This window comes from Acipenser ruthenus, chromosome 32 (genome assembly GCF_902713425.1).
Source record: "Acipenser ruthenus chromosome 32, fAciRut3.2 maternal haplotype, whole genome shotgun sequence".
Classification (NCBI taxonomy): Eukaryota; Metazoa; Chordata; class Actinopteri; order Acipenseriformes; family Acipenseridae; genus Acipenser; species Acipenser ruthenus.
Genome location: NC_081220.1, coordinates 12,305,932 through 12,323,574, shown reverse-complemented (window position 1 = coordinate 12,323,574; position 17,643 = coordinate 12,305,932). Strand labels below are relative to the sequence as shown.

At 45.0% G+C, this 17,643-nt stretch overlaps 1 protein-coding gene across 1 annotated transcript in view; it reads left to right on the top strand.

The window, feature by feature from the left end:
• The first annotated feature begins 4,478 nt into the window (after positions 1-4,478).
• Positions 4,479-17,643, top strand: part of LOC117965150 (lamin-A-like) — a 52,298-nt gene continuing 39,133 nt past the window's right edge. The window contains exon 1 of the mRNA XM_034910129.2: positions 4,479-4,621. The gene's annotated coding sequence lies outside the window, so the exon portion shown is untranslated. The remainder of the gene's footprint in view (positions 4,622-17,643) is intronic.

Genomic DNA, 17,643 nt, shown 5'->3' with positions numbered 1-17,643 from the left:
CAATTGTAATTCTCCCTGGATAAGGGCATCTGCTAAGAAATCTGCTACTAATATAAGGACACGTTGGCTGATCTAGCCTACATTACACATGTCTGTGGCAAAAAAAAGTAGAACTGAAAAGCAGTTCCTGAACTTCATTAATCTGACAGATTTTAAAACCCCAGTGTTTGGATAATTGCAATAAGAAGAACTCTGAATGATTACAACACTCATACACATACAAGGGGGCAGGAACACAATACTATGAAAGATCATTAGAAGCTCCTTACTGTTGAAAGCAATGCTACTTAACATACATTAGGGATGCACAGTGCCCCCTATGGACAGCAGAAGGAAGTGCGCATCATGTGGTGTCCCCAGATGATCTCATAACCCCCTAGAGTCTTAGCGAGACGTTATTCACAGGCTGTCACCCCATTCTAATATCCAATGTCACATGACAGAGTGAAGACATTATATTCAAATGTATCATCTTGCAAAGCATGCATGGCTACTGTACGCTAAAGCATGATGTCACTGTTCTCTGCAGCGATGAGATCATCACAATGCAGTGATGAATAGCTGTATTTTTTTCACATGACAACCGGTTGGTTATTGAAGGCCATATCTTGGGGGCTTGGAAACTGTACACACAGTTTCTAATCTTGTATTTCTGAGCTGTTTGATAACCTGTGTGTTCTCTGAGCTTCTCTGTTAATGTTAGTTAGAAGCCTGGACATCCTAATATAGGGAATCCTGGACATGCGAATGCTCCTGATACAGGGAAGCCTAGATATGCTAATGCTCCTAATAATTAGCAGAAGGAAGCCTTCCTACTGGATGCATGTAGAATTACATTGCGGTTTCAGAGAGTTTTCTAGACAAAGAGAAGGAGATTGATCAATTTTATTGGACTAATAAACAATGATTCAATCACAAGGTCTCTTCTTCAGGTGGAAGTAGGAAAGAGAGATAGTTGTTTTGAAATGGCTGGTTTTAACCATGCTGGTCTGTTGATGGTGGCCTTAATACAGGGGTGGTATTAATATGTGCAAGATAAATCATTAAGAAGCAGAGAAATCATTCTGATGTTTGCATCATTCTCAGTGGCTCTTATTGCAATCAATCAAGCACACCATTTTTTATATCATTTTTTTGATGTCGCTGCTCTTTAGTCCTGCCATAAATACAAGTGAACTAGACCAATCAGCCAAAGTAGAACTAAAACACAGCGCCATCTAGTGAACAGCTCATTTGGAAACACGTTTTCTGTTGTATTGCTTGCAATACACAGCTGCGCACTAGGTGGCGCTGGTGTTTCTAATAGAAAGACACTCTGGCTGATCTAGCCTGTTACACATGTCTACAATTAGAACTGAAGAGCACCTCCTGAATTTAGTGAATAATAAATAAAAGAGAACTCACATAATACGATTTTAATCAGGCAAGGAATTCAATATTAGTATGTATTACTTTTAAACCCAGTCAATATGATGATTCGGTATGGTGCCTGTATCTTTAAGACCCCACCCCTCTTTTGTTGTGGGAGGGGTTTGTCAAAGATGATGTCATGTAGTGGGCAGTTCAGGTGTACATAATCATTGTCTAGACGGAATCACAGGGGACCAATTATATAATTCCCCCTTGGGGGGGGTAAGCTGTGCCGCACAATCAGTGTCGCCAAAGTGGCTAGCTGGATTAACCCTTCGCATTCCCACATGAACCCTGATGCCCATTAATTCAGCAAACGTCAGCAGAAAACTCTGTAAGACGTTTGTTGACCATTCAGGTGGGCCGAATGGCCGCCTCTCGTTCTAGAATTTCTTCTGATCTTATCCCACACCGTCGGCTCACTGATATGCTGGATAGACAGTGGACAAAGAGAAGGAGAGGCAATCCCTTTTATTGGACTAACTAAACAATAATTAATCACAACCTTTCAGACCTCAAAGGTCTCTTCTTCAGGTGAAAGCAGGAAAGACAGAAAATGTTATTACAAAAGTCCTCATCATAGGAGGAGGTCTCATAGTCTCTTGCAGTGTTCGGTTGTCAGGTGCTTCCGTAGCCACGCTGTTTGGGCCTCCCACAGATAAGGGACGTCAGTGAGGGATAGTTCACTACTTGTCTCTTCAGCGACCCCTGCTGTTCAGAGACTAGACAGACCGGTCCTGCAGGGCGGAGTACTCGCTGTTGCTGCCTCAGTTCGGCGGGTGAAACGAGGTGCTTGATTTGACACCGAGGACGTAGGTTGTCCGTTAAAACGTGTTCTCTGTTGCTAAACTTTCAAAACGATTTGCACCCCTGATATAGCGAGTTGTTCCTCCAATTTCAAAAAAGGGTTTAAAAAAATAATAATTGGACGCTCTAAATTATTTAAAAAAAAAAAAAAATACGAATGGTCACCTGTGGAATAAACACCTTGCAGTCTCGCCAGCACGCGGGCAGTCCGTGGACTACACCCTATTGACAATGCTATGGCAGGTGTTCCTATTTTTTTGTCCGTATGCACTAGCTGCGCTGCGCTGCTGACAGAGCGATCTGGCCTGCTGTGTAAACCCACGCCTCGCTCCCCGGGCTCGGAAGGTGTTTAACGGTTACTCACGCGTCCAGGTGCGCGCTGATTGCAGAGGAGGGGAGCGCCCCGGTCCTCCGGGAACCGGGATCCGGGATCCGGAAAAGATGACTTCATCGTGCTGTTCTGGGCAATGAGATCATCGCGCTGTGCGCGCAGCTCTGCCCGCTGTTCCGTGTGATGACACCCTCCCGCTTCTCTCACTCCACCGTTGATGAAACATTCCGGGAATATAATATAACACTATAGAACAAAACAATACTGCGAATACACGCGGTTTTATCAATGACATGCCAGATTAAGAAGTCCCGTGGTCCCGTCCCCTGGTATTTTTCATATTGGTTCTTCTCGGAGTTGCAACTGCCCGTTTTGCGGTTGCTCTCAGTTTACAAACAAGGGAGACAAACAGGTTTACTTTTCTAGTTTAAAATACAATAGAAAAAGCCTCGCCTGTTTTATGTTTTTATTTTGTCTTTGATTTCCCCTTCAATCCATATGAATCCCCCAAATGCCTTTCATCCAGGAGGCCTGACTTGGAATCCATCTACACCGATCAAGCCTGGCGGGAGGGGGGCTGCACTGGCCTTTACCCTCCCACCAGAAGAGGCGAGAAAACCGGCTTGAGATGCTTCCCCTCGCCGTGGCGCTTCAGCGACCCATACCGGTCCACGCACCCCACGAGTGGCTTGTCAGGGAACCGCGTTGGACCATCGGTCATTCGGGTCGGTAAGCGGGTTGCAACTTTGACAACTTCAAGTGAGTAAATTGAACCCTCTAATAATACAAAGTCAGCTCGAGGAGACCTAAATAAAAGCAGCACGCACCGCAGCTGTCATTTTTCAAACATATTTCCAAGGAAATTGTTGCTAGAAAGCAAAATGATAAACAAAAAACCAAAAAAAAATCTAAGCAGAAGCAACAATGGAACATGATAAATATTACACATACGAATACACGAAACAGGTAATTATATATCATGGAATGTAAGAGCTCGCTGTTTAAATACGGTATGTGCATTTCATTATTTCCCAGAAGTGTCCCATTTATTTACAACTAAATCCGAACCAGACACCAAATCATTTTTTTCTTTGAGAAACATCAGCACACAAGCTGTATTGATGTCATTTGATACATTACATGAGACTTTTTTTTTGCAGTTAACAGAATGAGAGTAAGTTATCATAAAAATATAGAGAAAAACCAACAGGGAGATGCCAGTATGCATGCTTTAAAACATTACACAGTAGCCTGTCCTCAAATTAGGACATTGTGTGGTTTAAATGGAGGCTGTGTGGTCCAGTGGTTAAAGAAATGGGCTTGTAACCAGGAGGTCCCCGGTTCAAATCCCACCTCAACCACTGACTCATTGTGTGACCCTGAGCAAGTCACTTAACCTCCTTGTGCTCCGTCTTTCAGGTGAGACGTAGTTGTAAGTGACTCTGCAGCTGATGCATAGTTCACACACCCTAGTCTCTGCAAGTCGCCTTGGATAAAGGCGTCTGCTAAATAAACAAATAATAATAATAAATGGCCAACGTGCTTGCTGGGTCAGAATCACAGGTTTGCGACTTCCAACTGCAATTCCTCCATATAGTACAATAAATACGGGGAAAATTACCGTACCATTTACATAGCCCAGATATGTTTATTTTTCATATACGATCAAGGTCGTAGCCAGCTATGAGGCATCCGTTGAAATCATAATTTTTTATTTACGCACTATTCCACGTTGCTTAAGCGCCTGTGGGAGTTTTCATGGATGGCTTCTGCCCTGAAGATAGTCAGCAGACTCCACGGGACTATTTTTGTATTAAAAGTGCATACTGTAACTTTAAAGGACACATGATTGATTGTACTTTTTGGTGTGTAACTTTGGGATTAAATAAAGCGCTGGCTCGGCTCTGTGATCAGCGGAGGAGTGCGGTTTCGAGGAGCGCTTCTTACTCAGGTGATGTTAAACGGCGGGTTAATTAGCTTTTGTCCCTCCCCCTGAAAATGGGAACACCTCCCCAGACAACACGCACTGTCCTCGTCTTCAGAGCTCGGTGACAACCAAAATATCCACTTCAGGTAAATAAATACACCGTTATCTCCTGCTTTAAGGACCGGCGCTGCGTTTATCAGGTTATAAAACGAATAGCACGTCTATTTCCAGAACGAAGTGGCGACCAAAAACAAACCCTCCATTTTCATAAGGGTCTCGTAATCTTCGCCTGTGTGGGAAACCAGCAAACATGTCATTAAACCTGTGAATACACGAAGAACATAAACATGGTGTTGTGTTTGTTGTGATACCGATGCTGTTTTAGTCTCTTAAAGTTAAATTAAACCTCAAAGTTAGATAGCAGTGGTGGCCCTCGCAAAAATTCATATTAGGCCGCGTTTGTTTTTTTTTTTATTATTATTTGTATTTATCTTTTTATGTTATTGTGTGAGCGCCCCCCTCAGAACACGAGACAGAACTCTGTCGCCAAACATTGTACATTTGTTGTCGCATAAAAAATAAAAAAATAAAATCCCTTAAAAAATGAACGTCGCTTTCCTTCTAGAAATGTGAATCATGACGCAGCCGGTCCTGCTCTGGGACGAGTGGTTCAGATACAATATACGGGGAATCATCGTACTTTCCATTTAGTTCATTCGGATTCAGAATGATTGTTTAAATAACAATTCGTTTGATTTGTAAACGTGTTGCCATATATTTGTATCTTAAAGGTTTAAACCCAAAGCAAACAGTCTTTATTTTGAAAACTCATCAGATATCCATGCTAAGTACACTATATTACAATTAAAGTGCCGTACTCTGTATGACCACAGGGTGGCGGTAGAGATCTAGCTAAAGGATCTAAATAAGCGCTCTTGCCTCCATGCACCGCAGATTGCTCTCAATAACGCGAGGGATTAAACCTTAGCAGGTTTCATTATAAATAAACAAGCTGTTGACAAACTCTAAATTGACATATAGATACTTAGTTACGCTTCTTAAAGACATGTAAGTTTAGGAAGGTTGGTGGTCCAGTGGTTAGAGAAATTACCAGGAGGTTCCCAGTTATAAATCACAGCTCAGCCTCTGACTCACTGGGTGTGTTCAAGGAGATCATTCTGTGCAGAATCAGACCAGTTTAGCCAATGATCTTCTAAGAATGATCTCCGTGAACACACCCATTGGCTAAAATGGTCAGATGGGTAGTCATCACTGTGAGGGTGCTGCGTTGACACTGCTGGTTGCTAGGTGTGGCCTGCTTTAACAGTTTAGACAGGAGTGAGTAACACAGGAAGTCCTTTCAGAATTCCAGTGCTGTGTACGCCAAGCTGTCCCGCTGTAACTAAATTAGAGCTCTGAGTAACATGAAGCAGAAAATCACCATGACGTGCAGAACAAAGAATCCACATGCCCTGTGCTAAAAATGCCCTCCACAAGTTTCATCCCACGCAGAGAAGCAGCTCTCTAGATACAGGTTCATCAAGTATTGCTGGCATGAACATCGGTTTTCATGTTCACATATTCTTTAAAACATTTGAATGAATATTCTTACATGTTTGAATTATTGAGCAATATAATTCGTACCATATTATAGTAAAGAAATCTCTGTTGAGCAAAGGAACATCATCATTAAAGACAGGAAAGTTAAAGAGTACAGTGGGTGGTACTGATTTCAGAACTCCTCTATGCATTGGCTTTCTTTGCATCAATGAATATGAACATGGTCATTTGTGCTATGCATTTCAAGAATATTACAGAGGATATTCAAGCTTTAAAACTTCCCCCTCCTCCATCTGCTACTCACTGCGTGTTCATGCAGTAACCATGGTAATCACAACCACACCTAGCAACTGGCTTTCTTCATTCTTATAATCAGGAGAGCAGCGAAAACTGGTACTGAAGCTAAAGGCAGAACATGATTGTTGATCTAACCGCTGCTGCACCAACTTCATTCTGCCTCAGTATGAATCTCCTTACAGTTTGATACTGCCACCAAAAGAGTTGGATCAAATCTGTGGAGCCACAAAATACACCACAGTCCTAGAGGTCTCCCCTGGTAAAGGCACGGCCGCGTGGTGTGCAGGGGGGAGTCACACAGTCAGGAGCACAGGGGTCCCAGAGGGTCTCCCCTGGTAAAGGCACGGCCGTGTGGTGTGCAGGGGGAGTCACACAGTCAGGAGCACAGGGGTCCCCGAGGGTCTCCCCTGGTAAAGGCACGGCCGCATGGTGTGCAGGGGGAGACACACAGTCAGGGGAGCACAGGGGTCCCAGAGGGTCTCCCCTGGTAAAGGCACGGCCGTGTGGTGTGCAGGGGGAGACACACAGTCAGGGGAGCACAGGGGTCCCAGAGGGTCTCCCCTGGTAAAGGCACGGCCGCATGGTGTGCAGGGGGAGTCACACAGTCCGAGGAGCACAGGGGTCCCCGAGGGTCTCCCCTGGTAAAGGCACGGCCGCATGGTGTGCAGGGGGAGACACACAGTCAGGAGCACAGGGGTCCCCGAGGGTCTCCCCTGGTAAAGGCACGGCCGCATGGTGTGCAGGGGGAGTCACACAGTCAGGGGAGCACAGGGGTCCCAGAGGATCTCCGCTGGTAAAGGCACAGCCGTGTGGTGTGCATGGGGAGTCACACAGTCAGGAGCACAGGGATCCCCGAGGGTCTCCCCTGGTAAAGGCACGGCCGCATGGTGTGCAGGGGGAGTCACACAGTCCGAGGAGCACAGGGGTCCCAGATGGTCTCCCCTGGTAAAGGCACAGCCGCGTGGTGTGCAGGGGGGAGTCACACAGTCAGGGGAGCACAGGGGTCCCAGAGGGTCTCCCCTGGTAAAGGCATGGCCGCGTGGTGTGCAGGGGGAGTCATAGTCTGGAGCGCAGGTTTCTGGCTGTGTCAAATTCTTCACTGGGGATTCTACAAGGAGTATTGGCTCTAGCACTGGGTTAGGGAGGCAAACTGGGACTGTTTCTCCTCACTGACCCTCCAGGGGGCGGTAGCTCACAACCGCTGTGGAGCTCCTGGCAGTGAAGAAGCGACTGGCTTGGGGATCAGAGGACCCCCCCCCGACATTCAGCTCTCTTGGGGGGAGTTGCTGCAGTGAGGGAGGGTAATTGGACATTCAAAATTGGGGTAGGAAAAAAATGAATCAGTGCAACTTTAAGCTTTAACAGATTTTACCTAAAAGGAGAAGTAGCTGAAAGCAGCCAGTTCCTTGTGTGTGCTTTGCTTTGGCATTCAGCTTGCTGGGAAGAGTTAGTCATCAAATTAGCAGCCCAGCCCAGCCCTCCTCTTTGGGCAGGCAGTGCTGGCATGTGAGTCGTTTCATAACCAGAGCTCCCCACGGGACTAAAGATGGCATGTGTGTGCTTCAGCACTTAAACTACTAGACAAGAGAACAATTAGAGAGAGAAAGAAAGAAAGAAAGAAAAAGAAAGAAAGAGAAAGCAAGCACTGGGCTGCAGCGTGGAAGGCAGTGGGTTTCAGTGGTTAAGGAAAGAAAGAAAGCACAGGGCTGTAGGTTGGCTGTATTGTAGGAACTGCTAATCTGATTTTGATGTGTCCTTGACTGGGTGTGTAAGAATATATGCATTTGAAAAGCAAGCTCTATGACTAGCTTCCCAGTCTCCTCTCTGATACCCGGCACTCCACTGTGCCAGTCTCCTCTCTGATACCCGACACTCCGCTGTGCCAGTCTCCTCTCTGATACCCGGCACTCCGCTGTGCCAGTCTCCTCTCTGATACCCGGCACTCCGCTGTGCCAGTCTCCTCTCTGATACCCAGCACTCCGCTGTGCCAGTCTCCTCTCTGATACCCTGCACTCCGCTGTGCCAGTCTCCTCTCTGATACCCTGCGCTCTGCTGTGCCAGTCTCCTCTCTGATACCCGGCACTCCGCTGTGCCAGTCTCCTCTCTGATACCCGGCACTCTGCTGTGCCAGTCTCCTCTCTGATACCCTGCACTCCGCTGTGCCAGTCTCCTCTCTGATACCCTGCACTCCGCTGTGCCAGTGTCCTCTCTGATACCCAGCACTCCGCTGTGCCATTCTCCTCTCTGATACCCTGCACTCCGCTGTGCCAGTCTCCTCTCTGATACCCGGCACTCCGCTGTGCCAGTCTCCTCTCTGATACCCTGCACTCCGCTGTGCCAGTGTCCTCTCTGATACCCAGCACTCCGCTGTGCCATTCTCCTCTCTGATACCCTGCACTCCGCTGTGCCAGTCTCCTCTCTGATACCCGGCACTCCGCTGTGCCAGTCTCCTCTCTGATACCCTGCACTCCGCTGTGCCAGTCTCCTCTCTGATACCCAGCACTCCGCTGTGCCATTCTCCTCTCTGATACCCAGCACTCCGCTGTGCCAGTCTCCTCTCTGATACCCTGCACTCCGCTGTGCCAGTCTCCTCTCTGATACCCTGCACTCCGCTGTGCCAGTCTCCTCTCTGATGCACTCCGCTGTGCCAGTCTCCTCTCTGATACCCTGCACTCCGCTGTGCCAGTCTCCTCTCTGACACCCGGCACTCCGCTGTGCCGGTCTCCTCTCTGATACCCTGCACTCCGCTGTGCCAGTCTCCTCTCTGATACCCTGCACTCCGCTGTGCCGGTCTCCTCTCTGATACCCTGCACTCCGCTGTGCCAGTCTCCTCTCTGATACCCTGCACTCCGCTGTGCCAGTCTCCTCTCTGATACCCTGCACTCCGCTGTGCCAGTCTCCTCTCTGATACCCTGCACTCCGCTGTGCCGGTCTCCTCTCTGATACCCGGCACTCCGCTGTGCCAGTCTCCTCTCTGACACCCGGCACTCCACTGCTTCTGCAGCTCATTGTGTAGCAGTCAGAGCTGAGGGATTCCCCAGCATGGAAGAGCTCATCATTCTTTAACCATGCTTGAGAAAGTGCCCCCTAACCGCATCACAGAAAGCATTACCTTTCCCAGCAGTGCAAAGAGACTGCAGTGTCCATAGCTGTGCTTATTCCTCTGAATCCCCAGAGTGCACGACCTCATGTTGCAGAGCTTATCTTGTGTTTTGCAGGTGACTGATCACAAAATAATTCCAGAAATCAGACCTGTTTTGCACTTCCTTTAGCTACATAGGTCTCAAATGTGCAGTTTTGAAAGAAACGCACGTTACAGTGAACAGTCAATTCTCTGTAACACAAACTGGGATAAGATGGATTTCCTGATAGTACTCATTTTGCAGTCGCTTATTGAAAATTACTTCTACAATACCAATTCACTTAACACAAATTTCCTGTTTGTGTGAATTAGTGTAAAGGATATTGGGAAATGTATTAACTTGCATCCAGGTTAGCACCTCTGTTCTGTATTTAAGTGCTGTTTTGGGACTACAGATCCCATGATGCACAGCAGGAAGTATTTTGTGAGCTGCAATCACTTTCCCCAAGCTCTGTGATGTTTGTGTTGTAAAGTTAATTCAAATCTGTGCACCAAGGTAATACAATCCAAACTGTGCTTGAGAGCTTGTATTGTGCATTTCTGTCTGCAGAAATATGTGGTCCTGTTTAGAATTGCTTTGAAGATCCAGCCAGCCAGCCAGCCAGCCTCCACACTCCCCCAGATTGTGATACTGTTTGTATTTGTTCATTTGTAAACACAAAGGTGCCGGATCTCATCGTTGAGGAAGGACGGCGTGTTTGTTTCCAGTCCTAATGCACCGCCCGTTTATTATCTGAAATCTGTTGGAAGTAGCCCTGCAAGCGTCTTTGACCAAATAGGAACAAACAAGCATACGGTACGAGGGGTTTAGACACCCCTTCATTCAGCGTTTTATTTTTTGTGACACCATTCAGCCTTTTGAATTATTGCCATTTGACTCAAAATTATAATACTGTATAGTTTAATTGATTTATAAGCAATGTTATAAAAAAAATGCTGAAGCTACTACAAATAAAAAAAGCAGTCCTTTGCAATAAATAAACAGTGGAGCTCTGTGATAGGCGGTGCACCTGGGGGGTGAAGGGTTAATGCCGGGCGGCCATCTTGGTAAAGGGACAGTCTGGAACCAAGATGGCCACGGTTTGCACAGCCAGCTAATTTATTGTTTGATTGTTTCATTAATTGAGTGATGGCAAAAGTGTGGAATGTGGCCAGGTGGTGGTTGAATCAAATAACCTCTAACTCAATGGAAGGCAGCAGAAAAGAGTGGAGTGGAGTGGAGTGGAAGGATTGACACTGCACTGCGATAGCTGAAGCTTGGGTGCCATTTTGCTTGTTTTGAAGTTAATCTTTAAGTTTAGTTGGAATCTGCAGTCGTTGTTGGTCCTCAGCCAGCATTTGAATCACTTGCTCCATTTTATGATGTCTCTTACAGGCAATGTAGTTCCCTTTTTGTTCACTAGGGGCACAATCCCACCCTGACACCAGGTGTGGTAAAGTGGCAAAATCGTCAAGATGGCCGCCAGCCACCAAACACGTGTCGCAGGCGCCTGTAGTGGATTTATTCTCCACTATTCAAAGAGAGTCAGGATTCAGGGTGATTATCAGCTCTAGATATTTTATTCAATGTATATAGAGGAAGAGTCTAGAAAAAACACAAATGGAGTTACAGTAGATGTTTATACAGGATTTTTACAAGCTTGAAGGTAGGGTGTGTTTGGTGCGTTTTACAGCTGTGCTAACAGAAAGTAGGGTAATAAAATCATAACAGAGCCATTGTTCAGAGATGATGGCCTAAGGGTGGGGTGTAGTGTTATTCAGAAGCTTGAGGGTTACCTGTTACACTTAGCTGATGTAATCACTGTCTGCTATAGACTGAAAGGCATTTCGTATTCATTTAAATATATATCGTCAGAATTCAATAATTTTCCTCTTCCCCCTTTGCAAAGCACAGATATTTTTTCAATCCGTTTACACTTTTGTTATCTTCGTGTTTGGTGATCGGACGATAGCCGATTGCTTTAAGCTTAGACTTTTCTGTCCCTTACCAATAAGATGCAATACATTGTACACTAGGAGGCTGTGTGGTCCAGTGGTTAAAGAAAAGGTCTTGTAACCAGGAGGTCCCCAGTTCAAATCCCACCTCAGCCACTGACTCATTGTGTGACCCTGAGCAAGTCACTTAACCTTCTTGTGCTCCGTCTTTCGGGTGAGACGTAGTTATAAGTTACTCTGCAGCTGATGCATAGTTCACACACCCTAGTCTCTGTAAGTCGCCTTGGATAAAGGCGTCTGCTAAATAAACAAATAATAATAATAATAATAGTAATAGTCTGAAGTAACATCTATCATAGGGAGCTACCAATGACAAAAAAAGTCATGTTTGTATCCTGAAATGGATTAAATTATCATGGCTGGGAATTAGTGCTCCTGTATTATTGTTGCGGGCTTGAGCTGCCACCTATAGAGTAAAATCTCTTAACCCTAATTCACTGAGCAAGATTTGTTTTAGCAGAACATCAGCTTGCTGCAAAACATGCAGAACGAAGGGTACTGGGTCGGCAGGGAGGGGGTTAATTTCACATGGGAATGTGGCTGAGCTGTGAACTGAATGAATGATGATTTATTAGGCTCCAGTCACAGGTGTATCTAAAGGGTGTGCACGGGTGTTAGTAGAGTTAATGTCGCTGAAGGGTAGTGTTGGAGATAGGTGTGGTGTGGTGTGATGTGAGACTGTAGAGGCTACATGCCCGAAGTGACGGTGAAGTCTGTCTGTTACGTTTTGTTTAACCCTTTTGTTTTGGCCCTTGTGCCTGTTTATTTGTTGTTTGTTAGTTTTTGTGTTTTGCGCGATAGCACTTAAACTGCAGCTTCTGTTTCTCTTCTGAGTCTCTCTTCCATCCGCTAACAACTAGGGCCCTGACGGCACCCTGTCACAGAGGTGCATAATAAATACATGTGCAGTCAAAAAATGTGCACTTGCTAGAACCGAAGTGATTGTATTTTATCTTGCTCTTAATTGTATTAATACTTGAACTGTGATTCTTGAAATGTATTTTTGTTTACGACTATAAGTCGCCCTGGATAAGGGCGTCTGCTAAGAAATAAATAATAATAATAATAATAATAAAGGACAGTGCACAGCTCTTCCTTGAGGTGTCTTTGTATTTGTGTAACGTTTTCTTTCCTGTGCTTTTTGTATTACATTTTGTTGGAGGCCAGATGAGGCAGGCTGCACCTGCAGTTCTTCAACACAGAAATGTAGTGGAAACCCAGTTTAAAAAAGCTGTGTGATATCAGTAGTTGTGGAACTCAGACAGAAACATTAAATATAGCCTGCAGTGTTTTAATATTAATTAGGGCATTTGCACTTGGAAGGAGAATTTCTCTGGCTAAAAGGAAACTACATGGAAACCCAAGAGGCACTACCGAAATAGCGTGAGACTGGCTTTTCTGTTTCCATGGAAACCTGGCCGCTGTTGTTAAAAACATGGCCACTGTTGTTAAAAACATGGCCGCTGTTGTTCAAGAACAATAGCTTTTTGACGTTTTGCTGTTTGGGGTGTCATTTTCTGACTCATAGATGTGGCTTCCTTAAACTAGTCATTTTCTGACTCATAAGAACATATCCATCTTGCTCGTTTGGTTGTTAGCAGCTTATTGATCCCAGAATCTTATCAAGCAGGTTCTTGAAGGATCCCAGGGTGTCAGCTTCAACAACATTACCAGGCAGTTGGTTCCAGACCGTCACAATTCTCTGTGTAAAAAAAGTGCCTCCTATTTTCTGTTCTGAATGCCCCTTTATCTAATCTCCATTTGTGACCCCTGGTCCTTGTTTCTTTTTTCAGGTCGAAAAAGTCCCCTGGGTCGACATTGTCTATACCTTTTAGAATTTTGAATGCTTGAATCGGATCACTGCATAGTCTCTTTGTTCAAGACTGAATAGATTCAATTCTTTTAGCCTGTCTGCATACGACATGCCTTTTAAACCCGGGATAATTCTGGTTGCTCTTCTTTGCACTTTTTCTAGAGCAGCAATATCCTTTTTGTAACGAGGTGACCAGAACTGAACACAATATTCTAGGTGAGGTATTACTAATGCATTGTAAAGTTTTAACATTACTTCCCTTGATTTAAATTCAATACTTTTCACAATATATCTCAGCATCTTGTTGGCCTTTTTTTATAGCTTCCCCACATTGTCTAGATGAAGACATTTTCGAGTCAACATAAATTCCTAGGTCTTTTTCATAGATTCGTTTTTCAATTTCAGTATCTCTATGATATAAATAATGCACATTTTTATTGCCTGCGTGCAGTACCTTACACTTTTCTCTATTAAATTTCATTTGCCATGTGTCTGCCCAGTTCTGAATGCTGTCTAGATCATTTTGAATGACCTTTGCTGCTGCAACAGTGTTTGCCACTCCACCTATTTTTGTGTCATCTGCAAATTTAACAAGTTTGCTTACTATACCAGAATCTAAATCATTAATGTAGATTAGGAATAGCAGAGGACCTAATACTGATCCCTGTGGTACACCACTGGTTACCTCGCTCCATTTTGAGGTTTCTCCTCTGATCAGTACTTTTTGTTTTCTACATGTTAACCACTCCCTACTCCATGTGCATGCATTTCCTTGAATCCCTACTGCGTTCAGTTTGAGAATTCATCTTTTATGCGGGACTTTGTCAAAAGCTTTCTGGAAATCTAAATAAACCATGTTGTATGCTTTGCAATTATCCATTGTCGATGTTGCATCCTCAAAAGAATCAAACAGGTTAGTTAGACACGATCTCCCTTTCCTAAAACCATGCTGACTGTCTCCCAGGATACTGTTACCATATAGGTATTTTTCCATTTTGGATATTATTATAGTTTCCATAAGTTTACATACATATAATAGAAGTCAGGCTTATTGGTCTGTAGTTACCTGGTTCGGTTTTGTCTCCCTTTTTGTGGCTAGGTATTACGTTTGCAATTTTCCAGTCTGTCAGTACAGCCCCTGTGTCAAGGGACTGTTGCATGATCTTGGTTAGCGGTTTGTAAATAACTTCTTTCATTTCGTTGAGTACTATTGGGAGGATCTCATCCGGCCCAGGGGATTTGTTTATTTTAAGAGCTCCTAGTCCCTTTAACACTTCTGCCTCTGTTATGCTAATGTTAGTTAAAACCGGATAGGAACAGGTCAACATGTGGGGCATGTTGTCGTATCCTCCTTTGTAAAAACCTGTAAATAGATGTGGCTTCCAAAAAAAAAGTTTTTCTATCATTTTTTTCATACGATTCATCATTTGAAAAGTGTTTTAATTCTCGCATGTCAGACAGAAAGGTTCTGGATCTGGAATCCGCTGCGATCCGGCACAGAAGAGCCCCTGGATACGCTATAATGTGTGCTGAAGGTCGACCCAAGCAACTTTATTCACTGTTGCCCAAGCGGTTCTCTAGAAATGTGAAGCAGTTGAAAGGAGCACAGGTAGAATTCCACTCCTCTCACACCTCAGGCACGAGAAACAAGATGTGAGCTAACCAGCAATCCGGTCTCCACACCCAGCACAGGAATGTGAGTATTGCCACTTGTGCTCCATAGGCCCGTCCTGTAGAAATATAGACCTGTCTTGGCTTCTACACTTGGAAGTCTTCAAAGACAATCGGCCTAAAGCCTGCTTTTTAGGAGTCTCAGGCACAGGATCCTGGAGTTTAATGAGTCTTTTTATCCAATATTATTTATTTATTTTTTTTCATGTGTGGGCCTGTTCAGGCCGTCAGCCAGCATCATTAAATTAAACCGACATTCCTCTCTCAGTGTGAAAGCAACAACAGATCTGCCCTGATGGAGAGCATGATTACGAATCCTGATAGGATGGTGTTTTTTTCATAGCATTTGTAAACAATATAACTGGAATGTTGAGTTTTTTCAGACCGTGACACTGCGTGAGCGACTAAAAATTAAAATCTACAGAAGAAACCGAAAACATTCAAAATGTTTGCCGTTTCTTTTTAAAAGGAAAGCTAGACGCATTGGCTCTCATATGAGTGCCGATCGCTGCTTCTCCTGTGACCAACGTGTTTTCAGTGTTAATCCCTTCATGCGATTCTTGGAAGTTGACTGGAAGTGTAGCATTGAAGTATCTGCAAGGAGCGTTCGATGACTCTTCACTGACAGCTTTAAATAAATTGCCATTAATGTGTGTGTTTTGTGACAGACAGCCTCCATCACAAGCAGTTCTCTAGATAAATGTGAAAGTGCTGCAGACGATGCCAATTATTTTTATTATTTTCTCCCGATTTGGAATGACCAATTATTTTTAGGCTCAGCTCACCGCTACCACCCCTGAGGTGACTCAGGAGGGCGAGGACAAACACACGCTGTCCTCCGAAGCGTGTGCCGTCAGCCGACCACTTTCTTTCATACTGCGGACTCACCATGCAGCCACCCAAGAGCTACAGCGTCGGAGGACAACGCAGCTCTCGGACAGCTTACAGTCAAGCCCGCAGGTGCCCGGCCAGACTACAGGGGTCGCTGGTGCGCGGTGAGCCGAGGACGCCCTGGCCGACCTAACCCTCCCTCCCCCCGGGCGACGCTCAGCCAATTGAGCGCCACCCCCTGGGAGCTCCCGTCCTCGGTCGGCAAGGGAACAGCCTGGACTCGAACCGGCGACGTCCAGGCTATAGAGCGCATCCTGCACTCCAAACGGAGCACCTTTACTGGATGCGCCACACGGGAGCCCACAAAATGTATACATTCTATAGGGTGATGCAACACTTTAGGCCCGAGCTGTACAGTTCGGTAAGAGACTGAAATATGATTGTCTGAGCTTTGTGTATTTTGAGAAGGGCAGCTGGCTGTCTCTCATAGGTGATGAGTGATTTGGCTGTAGCAACATAGCTGGCGGTTATGTTGTGTCTGTTTTTTTATCGTAATACAACCCTGCCCCACTGTGTAACCAGAGCCAAACCTCAGATTAGGAGCTGCAGCCCTGAGCTTCATAACCAGACACACCTCAGACTAGGAGCTGCAGCTCTGAGCTTCATAACCAGACACACCTCAGATTAGGAGCTGCAGCCCTGAGCTTCATAACCAGACACATCTCAGACTAGGAGCTGCAGCTCTGAGCTTCATAACCAGACACACCTCAGATAAGGAGCTGCAGCTCTGAGCTTCATAACCAGACACACCTCAGATTAGGAGCTGCAGCTCTGAGCTTCATAACCAGACACACCTCAGATTAGGAGCGGCAGCTCTGAGCTTCATAACCAGACACACCTCAGATTAGGAGCTGCAGCTCTGAGCTTCATAACCAGACACACCTCAGATTAGGAGCTGCAGCTCTGAGCTTCATAACCAGACACACCTCAGATTAGGACACTGTGTGACACTGTTCACATACTGCAGATTTGAATGTACACTTGGATTCAAAAACTGGATCCAATTCCAGCACACTGGTGTGGATTTCTCTCCAGTCCTAAATTAGAAACACCAGGCAAGGCTCCAGACTGCCACTAAAATAGCTGCAAATTCAACAGGGGGGGGGGCTGCCTTTTTGGGGTTCGGTGCAATGCAAAAATGCTGCCTCTCCCTTTAAAGCCATGTGTCAGTATTTATGAATGCTCTATGACGTCAATAAAAAAAAAAATGTCAAACTGAAATACGGTAACAGTGATGGTGACCAAAAAAAATATAGTGAAGGGCTGAAAGCCAACAAAATAGTCAAAAAAACACAAAAAGTGAAAAGGTTACAGTACCAAAGATTTTTAATAAACCAGTGTTGTCTTTCGCCAGTGAAATCGTAGGATACCTAAATAAAGTTTGGAGTCGGCACAAACAGTTTTATTTCCATCTGTTGCATCTTTAGGAGCCTCGTCTACGCCAGATATAATCAATAGATCTGGTTAGTGTTGCCCCTCAGGAGTTTGAAGTTGATTTAATTGTGCAGCAGCTTCTCTAGTTAGATAATGAGATGATCGCTCTTCAGCCAAAAAAGCAGACACGGCATTTCAAAGCATTTCCATAGCGATAAACAGTAAACGTACTAAACTAAAGCAGGGTCAGCTGCTGCAGGGAAAGGACGTTTATTTCACAAACTGACCATTTGAAGAGCGATGAAAGCATAGAAGTTGTAATTCGATGTGTGCACCATGCAATGTGCTCCTGAAGTTACTGCTAAACAAACAAACAAACAAACATTTCAGGAATTCAGAATGACTTGTAATGTATCTGACCTGAT